We start from the raw sequence: 19179 nt of genomic DNA, 5'->3' as shown, positions 1-19179 counted from the left end.
TAGTATAATTGTTAACTGTAAATTTAATTAGTGGTGCACGGCATCGTGCTTTGAGGCAAATTGCTGGTACTTCCCGTATCGAAAAAATTTTTTTTACAAAACTTTGAAGTATTTGAAAACTTTGAAAAAATTAGATTTTTGAGAAAATTAAAATTTTTGAAAAAAGATTTTTTTGAATTTTTTTAACTTTCCGTAGGGTAAGTTATAGTAATCGCAAAAAAATCGAAAATAAATTTTTTTATATATCTTTATGTTTTAAAGATTTCTGAACATTTTGGCATACCATAGAAAAAATGGATGTATGTGTGTGTGTGTGTGGATACAAATTTTTGTCGATGATTTCGGGAACACCGATCAACCGATTTGAATAATTCAAAGAACATTCGAATTGTATTGGTAAGGAGACATGCTAATTAGTTTTTGGCGAAGGCAGGTATAGCCGATCCGAAGATACGGGACAAAAAGTGCCAAAAACGGTAACTCAGTTTTTAAGAGAACGTAGCGTCCGATTTTAATAATTCAAAAAACATTTTACTTGTATTGAAGGTGAAGAACTGATCAAATTTTTGAATAGGCTAGTCTAGCGGTTTCGGAGATCTAGTAAAAAAAGTAAAAAATGATGTCATTTGGCGGTCAAAATCATAAGATATATGCAGATTAAATTATCAGATATTTTAATAATGTGTATCAATTTTCTTTACATTTTTATTGGTTCCGTAACGTCGTTTGTCCGTTAAACGGCGACACGGCGCTTTCGCGCTTCGATATTTTGTCTCTATGCAACAAAAGCAATATTTCAAAATGAAAAAAAAACATTTTTTTCCAAAAATTCAATTTTTATCAAAAATTTAAAATTTCTCAAAATCTATTTTTTTAACGTTTAAAAAAAGTTTATTATTAAAATTTCTATAAAACGTCTGATAAGTTACTTCGATATATTCGAAAAGGCTGAACCTGCTTTTATACTCTTCTTTTATCTATGAAACCTGCCTTTGCCAAAAACTAATCAGCACATCTCCTTGTCAATAGAAATTGCTTGATTTATTCATTCAAATCAGTTAATCCGTGTTCCCGAAATCGTCTAAAAATTTGTATCCGCACGCACACACATATTTCGAAGGTATGCCAAACAGAAACCTTTGAAACGTAAATATACATAGAAATTTTCATTTTCAATTTTTTGCGATTACTATAACTTACCCTACGGAAAGTTAATGATGTAAACTTGAATCTTTTGCAAATTGCAAAAAAAATTTTCTGGAAGAAAATTGGTCTGTTTTTATCTTTCTAATACTGTTTCGTGTTTTGAATTTAATTTTAATTCTTGTTTGTTCATAATGTAATAAATGTAGTAGCTAAACATGATTAAAACGAACAAACAAATTTAGTATAAAAATAGTTGATGACTTCTTATAAAGAAATGAAAATAACAATTAATAAATTTCTTGTTATCGAACGGAAATTCATTGTGTCGAATAGATTCTTCTACTACTCATCTGATAGTCCAGTAATTTAGACTATTATTGCCTTTGCTTCTTGATTACATCTTCTTCACGCACCATCGTGGGATTTTTATATTTCCCCAATATTCGTGCTGGTTCACCTTGTTCTAATAATAGTTGTTCATCAGTTATATTGTAAAACGGTTCAGCAGATGTACTGGGACTCGCTTTCTCCATAGGTGACGCCTCTTGAAAATGAGAATTTTCCGGCCGATAATTACATTCATCATCAAACGGTTTCCAGCGATTTGCCCTTAGTGATATTGAATCATGGATAAGAGGGTGAATACTGAAATTTGTCAGTAGTTCATGGTCAGTTTCCAATGCCTTTTGAAACGTGGCAAATATTTTATCTAAATCATCTCCATAGTTTACTTCTAAGCCTGGTCCACGCGACTTTAATTTTATACATAACCAAAAAAATTCAGAAACTAAACTTTGGGCCGTTTCTTGGAATTAAAGACTAAATTGTTGGACACTTCCGTTGCAAATGCGATTAGATATTCGTCGGTTATTTGATTGCTGGGTGTTGTTCTACTCATTCTGTTTTGAAGTTATTAGCACCGTGAAACAAGAATATCGACAAAAAAATCTATAAAAAATGACTTTCACATAAACAAATAGTAATGTGCATTCGCGGTCATCTTAATTTATTTACATATTTCAATTACATGCTAATATTAACTTGGCCGCATATCTTTGTTACTAAAATTTCTTTCTGTCAAGTTAAATTCTATATTAATTTGGTAGTAGGCTGTAGTTGAAATTGTTGAAAAGAATTATTGGATGTTTTTGTGAGTTGTCTATTCATACATATTTTTTTTTAAATTATTATATTTAATAGTATGTAATATTGCAATTAATTTCTAAAATTAAAACTATTTACACTCAAGTTTATTAACTTCCTATAGAGTAAGTTATAGTAATCGCAAAAAAATTAATTAATCAATCAAATCAATCAGTTTTTGATTATTTTGAAATACCTTAGAAAAAAAAATGTATATGTGTGTGTGTATATGTGCGTGTGTGTGCGCGTATGTGTATGCATGTGCGGATACATTTTTTTGTCGACGATTTCGAGAACACGGATCAACTAATTTGAATAATTCGATTTCTGTTGATAAGAAGACGTGCTGATTAGTTTTTGGCAAAGGCAGGTTCAGCCGTTCCAAAGATACGAGACAAAAAGTGCCAAAAATGGTAATTGAATTTTTGAGAGAACAGAGCGTCCGATTAGAATTTTTCAAAAAACATTTGCTTTTAATTTTAAAGTTCTTTTTTTTCGAAGAACTAAAAAAATTGAATCTTTTTTAAAAACATTAATTCTTGGTACCTGATGATCAAGCACCACTTGCACCACTAATTTTATTAATGATTTTGTATAAATGCTGCGGCCATAGATAAAAGAAGAGTATGTCTCTGCACCTTTATACTTTGGGTCTAAACAGCAATAAAAGTTTGAGAAACAGTACTTTACTACCATCATTATTAAAGTGATCTCCTCCCACACACTAAACAGCGTTTTCTTATTTAATTGTTTTGTCTTGATTTATTGACGTCTATGGCATAGTCAATAGATAAAAGAGTGATTTCATATTGAAAAAGTTGGAAAATTATGAAAAACCTTCACAAAAAGACTATGATTGATCAGTTATCGAGCTAAATAAAAGTGATTGGCCTACTAAAATGACTGTTATGAAATAGATTTCTGGTAGGATTTTTTTCCCACGTTCAGTCATTGAAAATTTTTGAAATAAATTTAGTTCAGATTTTTGAGCTTAAAGAAAAAGCTGAAATCTTACTTTAAAAAACAATTTATTTTTATTAAGGGCTGTCTAACCCTAATACTTTTTTTAATTTTGGGGTCAATTTTTTTATTTAATTTTTTTAATGTGGAATGGAAAAACACATACAACTCTTTTTACTTCAGAATACTACTTATTTTCATCAAGAGTTGTCCACCCCTATATTTTTTTTTAAATTTTGGGATAAATTTTCTTTATTTTAATTTTCTATAATTCGAATTTGGAAAACACATAAAAGTTTTTTTATTTCGAAAAACAAATTATTTTTATCAAGAGTCCTAGCCCACCAATATCTTTTTTAAATTTTGAAATCAATTTTCTTTTAGTTTTAATGTTGCGGAATTAAAAAATGCATACAACTCTAAATTTTCACCTTCCTTCTGCAAATCTGTATTACATAATAACCATTTTAGTAATCGAATAATTTTTCACCACGATTTCAGTCAGTGAGTGTTTTTTTTCACTGAATTTTGATTTATTTTTTCTTGACCTTATGATAAAGCATAAATTTTACTTAAAAATTCTATTACTTCCATTATCCCATTGCACAAATATTTCCCGATGCGCACAAGCAGTATATAGTTTATTTTTTATTTTCAACTATTTTCATTTTCAAATTAAGAAGTATCGTGCACAGGGAGTCCGCGCACAATCATTTAAATAAGTATTATTTAATACATGCAGATATACAGATACCCATCGTGTAATAGTAATTTTTATAATCAAATCATCCCGCTTGATAACTGATCAATTCATACCATTGATCAATTGATAACAAGAGAAAAGTTTCGGGTGATACTAAATTAATACCTTGAATTCTACTATATAAGTCCGGAATCCGGAAGCGATACAATGCGGTGGATTTCTTAAAACCAGCCATATGTAACATAGTCCCGTGTTGATAAACCATTTGTTTCGTTTGAGTTAGCTTTACATGGTTTAATAAAACAACTGCTATTAAATATCAAATTAAAGAAATCTGCATATACACCGCACACTTATAGTAAATGAACTTCTGCTAAACGTCTGAACCGATAGTTATGATTTTTTTATTATGAATTTGTTGTTTAATTAAGTTGATTTGAATTAAGAAAAATTTAAGGTTTTGACAAAAAAAAAACAAATTAAGACTGGTTATAAGTGTCATTTTACCTTAGTAAGTTCCATAATCTTCTATGCACGTGTATATAATCGACAAAATCAATATGAATTAATATTTAGCTGCTTAGATAGAGTCCATTTTTCAATTTCTTATATGGAAAATAAAGTTTTCACAAAAAACTAATCAAAACCCTCAAATTTATTTTTCGGTGCCATGGACTTCTTGAAATTTGCCATAGTTCCCTGGGAATCCATGTGGACCACTTTGAAATCACTTGCTTAGATCGTGAACTCTATCGCGATATTAGGTTTCATCAAAGTCGTCATTTTTTTTCAACTGTTAATTATGAAGAAACAGCCTGGCCCAAGGATTTGTGAACAAATTTTCTTTTCTGTACTTTTCTGTAAGAAAAAAATTCGGTTCACATATACACATACATTTTGCAGTTTTGATGGCAAATAATTCAGAATGACTTGAAACATCGAGATAACATAAAACTAGTATTTTCTAGTAAAAACGTAAACGCTTTCGGGAAGTTAAATATGACCGAAACTAAGTTTATGAACGAGGGATATTCCTGCATATTCGCAGCAAAATGCACGCATCCCCAACCTCGCTCTTCTGAGAATTTCTTCACCACGTCTTTGTTCGAATTTTCATATTTTTCATTTTTTTTTAAATTTGATTTAATATTCCGTATCCAATGCCAACAAAAAAATGGTATTGGTTTATTTTTAAATTCATTTTATATTGGCCTCGCTTACTTACAATTAGAGCATTTAGCCACCTACAACGTTCAAATTTTACATTCTTATATTGTTTTTTAATTCATTTTCTTACTTTACTTTCTATGCAATTTCGAATCAACGATACAAATTCTAATTAATTTTAACCCAACATTTCAAATTCTAACTCAAGACATTATTTACTTTTTTAAACACTTTTTCTATTAATTTGTTTTAGATTATCTTACAATTAGTTTTAAATACTAATTCTTCTTTCTTCTGAATCCTTTCTCTACTATTACTATTACGTCTTCTTCTAATTCTGTCGAAATTTTTATTTGATACTTTTTCTATACACCTTTGATATTTACATACTATATATATATACTAATACTAATGTATTCAATTGCAAATTGCAATTTGCAATTATATATTTTCACTAGCTGACCCGGCAAACGATGTTTTGCTAAGTAAGGTATATTCTAAACAATTTCTTGTTAACAAGAGATGGAAAATGAATTAAGTATTTCTACTTTGACCTGCTTTTTGAAAAGTTTCAAGTGACATTCTATGAATTAAAGTGAATTTAATAAAAAATATATATGTAGAGCAGGGCAAGGCACAAATGTCCAATTTGATTTGAGCAAATTTTAATCATATTATAAAAATCAAACCAATTATATCACAACAAATAATACATTTCAAACGAACAATTATCTGGCTACGTTCAGTAAAACTGCCAACTACTTCATCATTGTAGAAATGTGCTTTTTTGATGTCTTTCAAAAATTTGTTATCTAGACCTTTTTAGCCTATAGACGGAGTAACATGGAACGGCCAGGTGGCAAACAGGTTTAATGTCTTATTTTAATTTTAAAGGTATTTTTCAAAATAATTATATTTTTAACTAATACTAAAAAACTACTAACAAAAGAAAATACTTTTATTATGGATTTTTAAAGATTACCGTTTATCTCCCGATAGCAAAGTCATGATCATCAAGGTTATAGCTGGTTATACATCTTTTTCCCTCTACTTTCAAATATTGTTGTTGAACAATGCTTACCTTTACTGGTTTTTGACACATCGGTGGTGGACCTTTTTAACCCCGGACCTTCATATATTACTATCTATTCTTCGATAAATTCTGGGAAATTATAACTGGGAAAATGTTATTCGACAAAATGTCTCTTTGATACCAAATTTAAGTTCTGAAATTAAATAACATAAATAAAAAATAATATAACCTAAAAAATGTTTTATAAATACCAATGGGCATATAATTATACAAATGAGATCTTTCAGATCAACTTGTTTGAGAAAAATATGCCAAAAAGTGCATTTTCATATTAACATTTAAAAAAAGTTGATATTTTGAGTTTCTAGTAACACTTGCGGCCCGTTTACTAACGTTTCTGTATATAAATAAAACTACGAACAAATTTACTTACTACAATTTAATCATAATTAAATAATATTCACGCAAAACATCCTATTAAAAGTAATTAAACATCATCTGTCAAAAACGTTTGACATTTTACTTATTAGCCACCGTCCATTGTTTTATTTAAATTACGCTTCTACAAAAATGTTCAAATTAAAAATGTAAAGTTTCTACGCGATTTTGAAATAATATCTCACCTTTCCGACAACCTACTGATTAGCACGAATTTTTCAAGTGTAAGACTGGCCAAATCGGTTTAGCCGTTTTCGAGTTATACCGGATCATTTGATCGAGAGTTTCATTTTTATATATTTTATAAGAAGAAGATATACAAACTCGTTATTACGATTCATTATTTTTTTTTGGAAGTGCCAGGAATCAAACCAACGATCTCCGGCATGTGAGTCGGATATACTACATATTTCTGAGCTATGTCCGAAGTGCTATTGATAGTATATAAACAATTTTAATCTGTATCTTTTCAATTTTCTACTATTGAGTATTGATTAATTTTAAAATTTTATTATACTTTGAATTTGAAGTATCTTATTATTAAGAGAATAAATATTGATTTTACACCAGTTATTGACTGTAAAAATAGTCGTACTATTTATCAACTCTTCAGATGGAGTGATATTAATACTAACAGAATCTAAACACCCTTAAAACACACCATAAATTTTATCGCGTACAAGGCATAAAGACTTGATACAATAAAGTACAAACATGCTTTTACAAATAGGGTAGGGCGAGGCACAAAGGTTCAATTTGACTTTGATTTTGACAATTATATTCTGAAAACCGAACCAATTATATCACAGCAAATAACACACATCAACTGTCAAACAACTATCTGACTATGTTCAGTAAAACTCCCAGCTAATTGGGAGTTTTACTGAACACGGGAACAACGGGAATTCATTATTGTTGAAATGTTTTGTGCTGTTTTTCAAAAAACTGTAACCTGGTCCTTTTTAACTGATCGTTGGATGGATGGGGTAAATTGGAACAGTTAGGGGGCAAACAAGTCCAATGTTTTATTTTAGTTTTGAACGGATTTTACAAAATAATAGCTACAGTATATCACCAGTGTAAAAATAAATTTTGGTGCATTTTTTACAGAGATAACACTGTAAATAACCTTGATCTGTTATTTCGTCAGAAATATTTATCAGCAAAGTTGAAATAACTATTTATTTCATCTCTTGTAAGGTAGGTTTTTTTAACTTAATTGACTTTTTCATTTGCTTTTTTTATTTTTGCTTATTTGCCAGTGTAAAGGTTCAGTTGGGCCTCTTGTAGAGATTATATAAAAAACTGTTGAATCTAACTTGAAATTAACAATACATCTTATAAGACAACTAAAGAGCATGTACTTAAAACTTAAGGTCTCGTAAACTAAGCAACAGTGATCACGACCGCAATTCTAACAATTGAAGAAAATACTTTTGTTACGGATTTTCAACCATTGCCGTTTTTCTCCGAAAACGATAGAAACGTCGTACGAATCAAGGTGATGGCTGGTTATACATTGTTTTTCCTCTGAAATATTGTTGTTAAAAGATTTTTAATTTTATTGATTTTTAAGACATCGGTGGTGGACCTATATATGCAGTACTGGTCGAAAGTTTGGGTCCGCTTCATAATGTTGATGAAATGTACAAGAAACCATGGGTTTCTTTATACATTGTTCTTTATTATCAATATTTATGCAAAAGTAATCACTATTTATACAAAATATGTCAACTCACAAAGAATCTCACAAATATTTATCTATATTTTTGATTTTTCAAAATATCAGCCTTTTGCTTGTATAACAGCAGCGCATATTCTGGGCATCCTTTCAATCAATTTATGCAATGATTCCATCGTTATTTAATTCCTTTCATTTTGTAGGAACTGTCAAAGCTGTTTTGTATTAGTTGGTTGCAATTTTCTCACTTGTCTGACCAACTCGTCCCACAGCAACTGATCCGGCGACTGATGAGGCCATTCCATATATTTGGGTTCTTTAATTTAGAAGTGTTATCTTGCTGGAAAACGCGACCCACAATTCTTTTCCAATAACTTTATTATATTTTATGTTATGTATTTTTTAAATAATGTCAGTTTAATTTTTTGTGAGTGTTTTTCCTAGTGTGGTATGTATTCAAATATTACTTGTTTAATTTCTTATGGTATGTATTCAAATATTACTTGTTTAATTTCTTTTAATCTATAATATATTTTAAATTTAATCTTTTTAAACTTTGTAATAAATTCTTTTAGATATTGTTGTAAAAAAAATTGCTGAATGATGACACACATACAGTGTCGAAACGTACTAAATAAATAGATTATTTTATATTGTTTTTTGTTTCGACGATTGGCTGCAAATTAACATTTCAAGAATATGTCTCGAAGTCGAACAAAGAATTCTAAAGCTTATATAGCTTATATATATATATATATATATATATATATATATATATATATGTAGAACAGTAGAACAATCAGTCTTCCCACGTCAACGTAGACAGATCTGTGCCTGTGTTATCTATCTACTATCTCCTAGCAGAAAGCCTTCGCCAAAGTCAACTTTAGCACGCAGGTAAAGATATTGAAGATGACTGGTATTGCTGCTCCAGAACCTTTTCATGAGACGAAAATGTTAAAATCGGGAGAGGAGTGGGGCAAGGATGCTGCGTTCAGCCACTAGGAGACACTGAAAATTTTTGATTGAAGGAAGAAGAACCATCTCCATAAAGCACGCAGATGATCTAATAGTATTATTAAAAGCCAAAATATAATTCCAAAGCATAATAAACATATTATATTAATATAAACAGAGTCGTCAAAATGACAACATTGTGACAGCTCTGTCGACAAATCGGAAGCATATTAACCCTCTATGGGCTCGCGTCGCCCGCGTTACTTTCAGATCACATTCCCAATTTTTTTATATTTACTATATAATTATGGACTTTTTCGTAAAATAACGCGTACATTTTAATTTTATAACTTATTCAAGACAACCAATATCAATATTTATGACCTTTACTAAAATTGTGCGAATATTGTAGGTCGCTGTGATTTGAAAGTCACATATTTCACTGATACCAAAAACCGTTTAAACCGATTTTTTTGTTTTTTATTTGGATATATAGACTTATAATTACTGATTTTTTGTTTCCCTAATTTTATTTAATATAAAACAAAACATCGACCCATAGAGGGTTAATTAAGGTAAACAAAAACTATCTCGAGATACTCGATATATGGTTCCGAAGATGAGATGGGCCGAAAACTGAAGCATGGAAGCTTAGGAAATTGAAATTCAACTAGCACCATATATACTTTGAATTTGAATTCAGTAAAAACAATAATTTTTCAAATCAATAAACTTACACTGGGCTTTTCACACAGTGAGTACAAATTGAATATTTTCTGTATCATTGAAATGTGGCAGAAAATGTATAATGGTGGAATGTATAATGCACCAGTTCACAACTCACCCTTCACATCCCACGACCCATGGCCACCGCTAAATTGATCGTATTGGGTTTAAAACTGGGGCCCCATTTACTGAATTCTCTAGATTCACAAATTTGAAAAAATCACTCACTAGGCTAAAATTTGGGTCAAATGAGGTCATCGCCTCGTCTATGCAGACCTTGAAAAAACTTATTTTTCAGGCTTGTTAAAGGCGATAAAAAGTTGCTGGAACAAGTGACCATAATAGTCAAAACGCACACGCTAAATTAGTATATGATATGTATGTGACAAGTGGTTTGATTATGCAAATTAATTAAATAGGGTGCTAGTAATACATTTGCGCATATCATGAAGCAGTTCGTGCAGCTGGATGATCCTGGTGTTAAGAAAATTTGATCGACTATTACGGTTATTTTAGTGGGGCCAGTGGCTTATTTACAAATTTATCAAATTAGATATATTTTGGATAACTTATTATCATTTAAGCACATATATCTTGTATCTACAAAAATTCGATGAAGAAAAGAACGAATGCTTGAATAATAATGAAAAATAAAATGTAATCTGAAGCAAACAAAAAACAATTATTGTTTCCAAAAAATCAAACGTTCGTCGGTTGAAGTATTTAAATTTATTTTTTCTCTGTTCTCTAAAAAGCGGTCGGAAAAATTTCATATGTAAAATGTACACTAAGAAGTGAAAAAGATACTGTCACACCGAGAAAACTGCAGACAGCTGTCTGTTGCCATAACATTAACCACACACGCGTATATATATATATATATATATATATATATATATATAACCATAAGTTTGATTTTGATAATCCTCAAATCTTATTCTATGAAAAAGACTTATTTAAACGGAGCATGTTAATAGTTCGGACTAACAATAGCGTAAATCTGAGAACCGACACAAATATTTTACACGACTCTTATATAAACATCATTAATAATTTATAATTTTTTTCATTTATCTTATTCTCTTCAATAAATCAATCTGTTTTCACATTTGTTGATTTTAGTATGCGATCGCGCACTCCATTTGTTCACATTATAATAATATCCATCCTGTCTCTTCATCTCGGTACTTAAGATTTGTTTAAATTATTTAAAATTTTATGTTTCACATGTTTTAGTACTGTAACAAGCCCTGCATGTGATAGTTGGTGTTTTTTGTATTTTCAAAAATTAAATAAAATATTAAAGAATGTGTAGTATATAAGTATATGTTTTGAAATTACACTGAAGATGAGGCATACCATGGTCTCGAAACATCTGTAATTACTAAATAAAGTGTGTGTTACAAATCTGAGTGTTATATTGTTCATATTTAACATTTGATATATATATATATATATATATATATATATATATATATATGTTTATATGCAGGTATATATAAGTTTATACTTATATATAACTAAAACTAAACTTTGTAACTCTATTTTATGTTTTTTATTTTTTATTATATTATACCTTTTTTTAATCAAATAATCAATTATATGTAATCTCCATCCCAATGTCTAATTTTTATGCTCGAGATTATCCAATTTTCAAACAATCAAAATAACAAATTTTAACTTGCCGCAGTGTCATCTATAGAAATCGTCCACAAATCGAAAATGAAAATTTTTGCATATCTTTACGTTTTAAAGGTTTCTGAACATTTGACATACCTTGAAAAAAATGCTGTGTGTGTATGTATGTATGTGTGGATAAAATTTTTTGTCGACGTTCTCGGGAGCACCGCTCAACCGATTTGTATTTTTCGATTCCTATTGATAAGAAGACGTGCTGATTAGTTTTTGGCAAAAGTCGGTCTAGCCGTTTTGAGATACGTAGTAAAGGGTTCAGAAAATGGTAGTTAAGTTTGTAAGAGAACGGGGCATCCGATTTGAATGATTCAAAAAGCATCCCACTTATATTGATGCAATAAAGAATTGATTAAATTTTTGCAAAGGCTGATCAAAAATCCAGAAAAATCAGATATTTTCGGCTGTGTGGATCAAGCGACATGAATGGGTATCAAAAAGTTTCAAGATTCAAGAGAAGAAAAAATTTCAGTTTTCAAAAAATATCAGTATTTTCAAATCAGTTTTTTTTTTAAAATTCAGTATTGAAACCTTTCAAATGTTTTTAAAATTGTCAAATTTGTTAATAAAACTCAAACAAAAAAAAATTTTTTTCATTTCTGAGTTTTTATAAAATTTTATATTACGATACGGGAAGATCAAGGAATTTGCCTTAAGTTATGATTCCAAGCACCACTAGTTACTCAGTATTTTGTAACTTAATTAATATTTTGTGCGTTCCTAGTGAAAAAAATAAATATAGCAAAATTTGTAAATTAAAATATGAAAATAATAAATAAAATTAAAATATTTATAAATGTTTAAGCTCATCACAAACATTCTTAATAACAAGTGTTATAGAGGGTATTGTGTTAGTAGAGTTCACTTTTTTGAATTCCTGGACATGCTGATTTGAATGATGATATTCCTATATTAAAGCTATATATGTATATATAATATAAATTTATAAATACAATATATATATATATATATATATAATATATGTATATATATGTTGGTGAATAAATACGCAAGCGCAAAAGAAACTAGCTGTAGCAATTTGGCGGGGGCTCCCAGTCTGGGCCGCGCCGTGCGATCGACTCGGTACGCGCGATGCAAAACACGTAAAAATTCACACGCGACTAGATATGTGATTGGACATGTGAACTATAGGGTGCGTTTTTAAATGCTCAAAATAACAGACTACATAAAAATAAAAAAATGTTAACGCATTTTTTTATAAAAATAGTGTGATTTACTATGTGTATTTGTGCAAAATGCGCGTGCGCAAGTAGTGCTGTATGTATATCAAAACATACTTTCAAATACATGCAAAAGATTTATATATATATATATATATATATATATATATATATATATAAATGAGGATTGTAACGGATATCGGGTCACTATTAGATATCTGGCCCTTTCAATCACATTTTAAGCATCCGGTATCCGGGCGGATCGCCGACAGTATCCGACAGTAATTTTACACGCTCATATATCGAATTGATATTTATTCCTATCACAACGACCTTATTGAATATTAATTTGTACATATTTTTCAGCTTCAAGTCAAAGATCGTGATTATATTGTAAACAATTTATAATAATTACAACATATGCCACGCAAACCTTCTCGCTTATTTATATAAAACAATAACTTGCCTAGGTGTTTTCTACTTAATTTGAATCATCATAACGATCAGTGTTGTTCAATACCAAAAATAAAAAATACACGCGCTTGATCCAAGTATCTTTTTCTTAATTGTTAACCGATCCAACCGGGTCGTTATATTACTAAAATAACAAAACAAAATGATTAAATTCGTATGTTCGTACTTATCCTGTATAACATATTATTCATTTTCAGTTGATCAAATCTAGTGATAATTTTTCCTATCCATATTATAGTTGCTCTTTCTTGTCATGAAACTAAAATAACAACATTTGTTTAATAGACAGGCGAGAAGAGCCTATTTTTCAATACGAAAATTAAAAATTTTACTTAAAAATATGCATGCAGATATTTATTTTCATATTTTTAGTTGGAATTCTACAACATACAAACACAAACAGACTAAATTTGCTAATTCTAACTTTGTATACGTATACATATATTAAGATCCTTCTTTGTACTCAATTAAAATTCGCGCTCCGATCAGTCTGATATCGTATAGTATTGTTATTCATTTCCATTTGGAATTTTAGATCAAAATATGTTTTCTATTGAAAATAGCCGTTTCAGGCACTCAGTGTAAAATGATGACAAAAACTTTCGCGTACTATACATCCCTAATTCGAGATAAAGTGCTCTCAGATGCCTTTGGGCAGAACGCCCATTGTATATACAAATATATATGTATATATATATATATATATATATATATATATATATTCGCCAAACATGACGTAAGCACTATGACATCAGAACATGTGAAATATATTTCATAACACAAACATTTTGAGCAACCTATAAATAAGAATTCCATACAAAAATATTTAAACAGTATGCGATTATTTTTTCATTTCAGAATAATTATATGATAGTAACAGTTTATGAAATGATTAAAAGATGAATTAGTGAATTAACATATTAGAACTGAAAATTAGCAAGTTTAAATTAAAATAATAAATTACCGTTCTGTTCCAAATTATAGTGGTGTATACGATGCTGTAGAACTTTTGAATTTAAGACCTTTCGTTATGTGTTTTTTATTTAATGTGGCAAACACTTTAAAAAATCAAGCATAGTGCAACAGATATCATTTATGCAAAAAATGTGAAAGATTAAATAAAGTTGTGATACATTTGCAGAACATATATACACAGAATATATTATTGAGACTTAAAATATTTGCAATAGTTGATGTCCAATTTGAAAACTGTCGAAAATTCAAAGAAAATATTGAACTCTATCATGGGCCACTTAAAGTGGCTTAGTTCGTTGCAATCATGGAAATAGTTCAAACCAAAAATGATAATTGATATTGAAATTATAAAAGATCTATGCAAAGTGCCTAAAATGATTTAAGAAGGAATAATTACAATGACTAACTTATGATAAATGCTCTTGTAAAAATGGTTTGATTTTGTTCTAATAGACACAACAAGCAATAAAATATGAATGTTGGTTATTTTGTTTTGTTAATTTTGAAAATTAATATGATTGTTACATGGATAAAAGAAGAGGAGAGAGCCTATAGTCGGTTTTAAAGAGATATAGTTATTTTAAATGATAAATTTAACGCATTAAATCTATGTGTATGAAATGCATTAAAATTGTAAATTATAACTGTTAATATTTTGAAATTTATATAAATATAAATTCTATCTACAAATTCATAAATTACACTGTTATATGCGAACAACATATAAAATCAATTTTAATACTCAAGGGACCAATTTCTACAGTACGTATTTTATACTGAATATTAGTGATAAACATTGTATTAACTATATAATAAATATTAAATTGTCATAATATAAAAGTAAACGATTTCTTCCATATCTAAGGTGTTAGCTAATGTTTATTCATATAGTAAAACTATTCTAATAGCTTAAACTTTCTTAAACATTGAAATTTAATAAATTTATAAATTATTAATAATATAAATGAATATATAAATATATGTATAAACATTTTAACTAATTTGAATGTCCATATGACACTTTTATAGATAACTATAATTAGTTGTTTGAATTAAGCCTAATATGACACACCACAAAATTAAAAATGAAAATATTATATAGAATTAAATCGTTATTTGATATAAGCATAAATCAATAATATAATTTAAATAAAGTATTTAAGAGAGAATTAAATGCATCACTATTCTAAAGTCTAAAGTAAAACACAAAATCGTTTTTAAATTGAATATCATCATCAATATAATAAAAAAATAAATCGCGTAGGGTATCAACCAATATGGATTTGTTTGCCGTGAACCTATCTCTATCGGACTTCGTTCATGTTTTGGAAGAGAACGAGTTGCCCTGCAACGAGAGCGCTCTCTCGATGAACTCAACACCGTGCGGCAACATGAGCACCGTCATCGTCGTACAATCTTCCCGTTACCCCAGCGGCTATTCATTTGCGCACATATTACTGGCATCGGTGATTGTTACCTTATTGATGATTGTCGTCATTGTTGGTAATATGCTCGTTATAATTGCAATATCGACCGAGAAGTCGCTCAAGAACATACAGAATTGGTTCATAGCATCACTGGCCGTCGCCGATTTCTTCCTGGGACTGGTCATAATGCCATTCTCGTTAGCTAACGAACTAATGGGATACTGGACGTTTGGGAATTGGTGGTGCGACGTGCACTCTGCAATGGACGTGCTGCTCAGCACGGCGAGCATAATGAATTTATGTCTTATATCTCTGGACAGATATTGGAGTATAACCCAGGTTAGTATAATTTAATGTCATTGATATCATTCTTCTTATCAATATACCGTTACGCAAAACGATTACATGCATATTTTATATTCTTGGGTATTTTCAGAGTATCTTAATTACACAGAACTTTTGTTTTAGATCTTTATGTTTTATCTTTTCTATTATCTATCATCTTAATAACCATAAAGTTTTTAACTTAACCCTCAATGGGCTCGCGCAACTTTCAGGTGACATTTCAAAATTTTCGATATTTTCCAAATTATATTTTTTCGTGAGATGACGCATAAATCTTAATTCTATAACGCTGACAAGACAATAACTAGCTGTAAGTGGAATTTTGTCTTAAGGCATCGGGCATCGTGAACTTTTTTTCAAAGCAATCGTACTGCTTTAACTACATAAAGAAAAAATATAGAAGCGTGTAAGCGCCGCGTCGCCGTCTAACGCGTAAACATTGGTACGGAACCCATAGGAATGTAAACAAAATTTATACTTATTGTTAAAATATCTATAAAATATCTGATAATTTGATGTGCATATGTCTAATGTTCATTTTTGACCGCCAAATGGCATTTTTTTTACTTTTTTTGTTAGATCTCCGAAACCGCTAGACCTGCCTTCATGAAAATTTTATCAATTCTTCATGTTGTCAATACAAGTAAAATATTTTTTGAATGATTCAAATCGGACGCTCCCTTCTCTTAAAAACTGAGTTACCGTTTTTGGCACTTTTTGCCCCATATCTTTCGAAAGGTTAGACCTGCCTTCACCAAAATTAATCAGTACGTTGTCTTATCAATACGAATCGAATATTTTTTTAATTATTCAAATCGCTTTATCCGTGTTCCCGAAATCGTCGACGAAAATTTGTATCCGCACACACACACATACACGCACATACACACACACACACGGGTGTACGGGTGTATAATTTTTCTAAGGTATGCCAAAATGTTCAGAAACCTCAAACGTAAAGATATATAAAAATTCTCATTTTCGATTTTTTTGCGATTACTATAACGTGCCCTACGGGAAATTAATTAACAATATTTATAAGGTGACCATACGTCGCGATTTGACTGAGACTGTCCCGGATTTCCAACTGGTGTCCAGGGTTTTTCTCAAAGCAATATTTGTTTCGAATTTCGATCTTTTGTCCCGGGTTTTCGAAAAGTATAAATTTGAATTGAATTTATGCAATCACTTGCAAATAAAATTACAACTATTCATCAAATATCTAAAAATGTTACAACAAGTACGTTTATATAAAACAATACGTTATGAATAAAAAAACTCCAAATGCAAAATTCAAAACGTGGGTTAAAATAGCTTTTCACGTTAATAATTTTGAACTTTTTATTCACAATTTTACGAAAATTAGCAAAAATAAATTATGAGGGCGGCCTTTTAAACTGCCTTGCACAAATGCTAATTTCGACTAAGTAAGTTAATTATAAAGAAATTTTAACAGAATTTTACACATGGCTTAAAGGCACAAAAAAGCAAATGTATATATAAATGTAAATGTAAATATAAAATAAAATATAACATGTAATCGGATTCCTACTAGTAGTCAGTAATTCTGCATAAAAAATTTGATTTGTTTAAAAAAAGATTAGTATTGTATCCTTAGATAAATGCATGATATCCCGGTTGTGGCCTAAAAATATGGTCACCTTAATATTTATGACCCTTTCTAGGCTATTCAACCTGAAAATACATTTACATACGAAAAAGAGCAAATATTATAGACCACTGTGACTGGAAAGTCACATAATTCATTAATACCAAAACATTTGTCAGAACAAACTTTTTTTGTTTTTTATGTGCATATTTACGCTTATAATTACTGATTTTTGTTACCGTATTTATTTTGGATGTAAAAAAAATTCGGCCCATAGATATTTAAAGTGTAGTGATAAGATGTATTATTTAGGCGTAACGTTAATTTCTTTATGTAACAAGTTATAAATTATACGTTTTATATAACAAGTAATTGTACCTTTATTTTAGAAAACAAGTCCGTAACGATTTTTTAAATATCTTTTTATTAATTCAAACTTGAAGTTACTTTACCCGAATAAAGTTAAAATATTCAGTTCTTGATTCTAATATTTTGATTTTATTTAAAATGTGATTTTGATTCTGATTATTAAAACTTATTGTATAATAAGTTTAATTATTAAGTGTAATAATAAGTGGCCTATGTAATAAAGCTTTTAGTCGCATCAAAAGTTTTGTGAAAATGTGTGAATTAAAATTCACATAATTACTACTATAATTTGCTCCTTTTTTCCTCGATAAAAGCTATTTTCTAGATGTATAGTATTGAAAATTAAATCGCGATGGCCTGGAAAACATATTCTCTACTTATGTATTTCTCCCGCAGAGATTAGTATGAAAATAATGAGAAAAAAGTAAGACTTTTTTAGATACATTTTCTTCGGAGCCTTAAACAAAACCTGAAAAAAATCCTATTGATAGATGTATCGATTAAAATATTTTGCGGCGTCACATGGAAAAACTGTAACACATTTTTTGGTGTTGTATAAGCCATTTGTTTCGGATCGAGAGATACTTTTTTTGTTGCTATAAAATGATGCGGATTATACTCTTGAAGAATATCCTACAAAAAGGGTGTAAGGGCTTTAATACCTAGCATCGAAAAAATACTTACTTTGCCCTTTGGGAATTGGTATGTGTAAATTTTGATGAGAATTTTTAAAGCATCTCATATTTTATATACAATATTTTAAATTAAAATGTTCTGTAGAAAATAGGTTAAACCTGTAGTTGTTTCTGTTACTGAACAACATTTATTAATGACTATGTGCAAACAAATAAACGTGAGTTTATTTATTATTCTATATGAAAACAAGTGAGTTCATTTATTAATCAAATGAAAAATTTCAATTAAGCAACTGTGGTTTTTGTTAGAATTCATGCGTTGGAATATTATTAAAAACGTACTCTGACATAGTTCAAATAGTTTCATTGCAATTGAATAAAAAATTCTGAATATTGTAAGTGGCAGTCGAACAATTTGACTAAAAAATTTATATAAATAACTAATTAATTAAATAGAAGAATGTCATGTTAGCTGAAATAGGCACTATGATTTTTTATATACTATTAAGAGATATTTT

At 29.3% G+C, this 19179-nt stretch overlaps 1 protein-coding gene across 1 annotated transcript in view; it reads right to left on the bottom strand.

Moving 5' to 3' along the window:
* LOC113378602 (uncharacterized protein PF11_0213-like) overlaps positions 1-19179 on the bottom strand; it is a 43851-nt gene that overhangs the window by 9850 nt on the left and 14822 nt on the right.

Source organism: Ctenocephalides felis, unplaced genomic scaffold (assembly GCF_003426905.1).
Source record: "Ctenocephalides felis isolate EL2017-DRISC unplaced genomic scaffold, ASM342690v1 CF-g0.4_SCAFFOLD_01886, whole genome shotgun sequence".
NCBI classification, from domain to species: Eukaryota; Metazoa; Arthropoda; class Insecta; order Siphonaptera; family Pulicidae; genus Ctenocephalides; species Ctenocephalides felis.
Note: the sequence above shows the minus strand (reverse complement) of the source record. Positions and strands in the feature narration are given on the sequence as shown.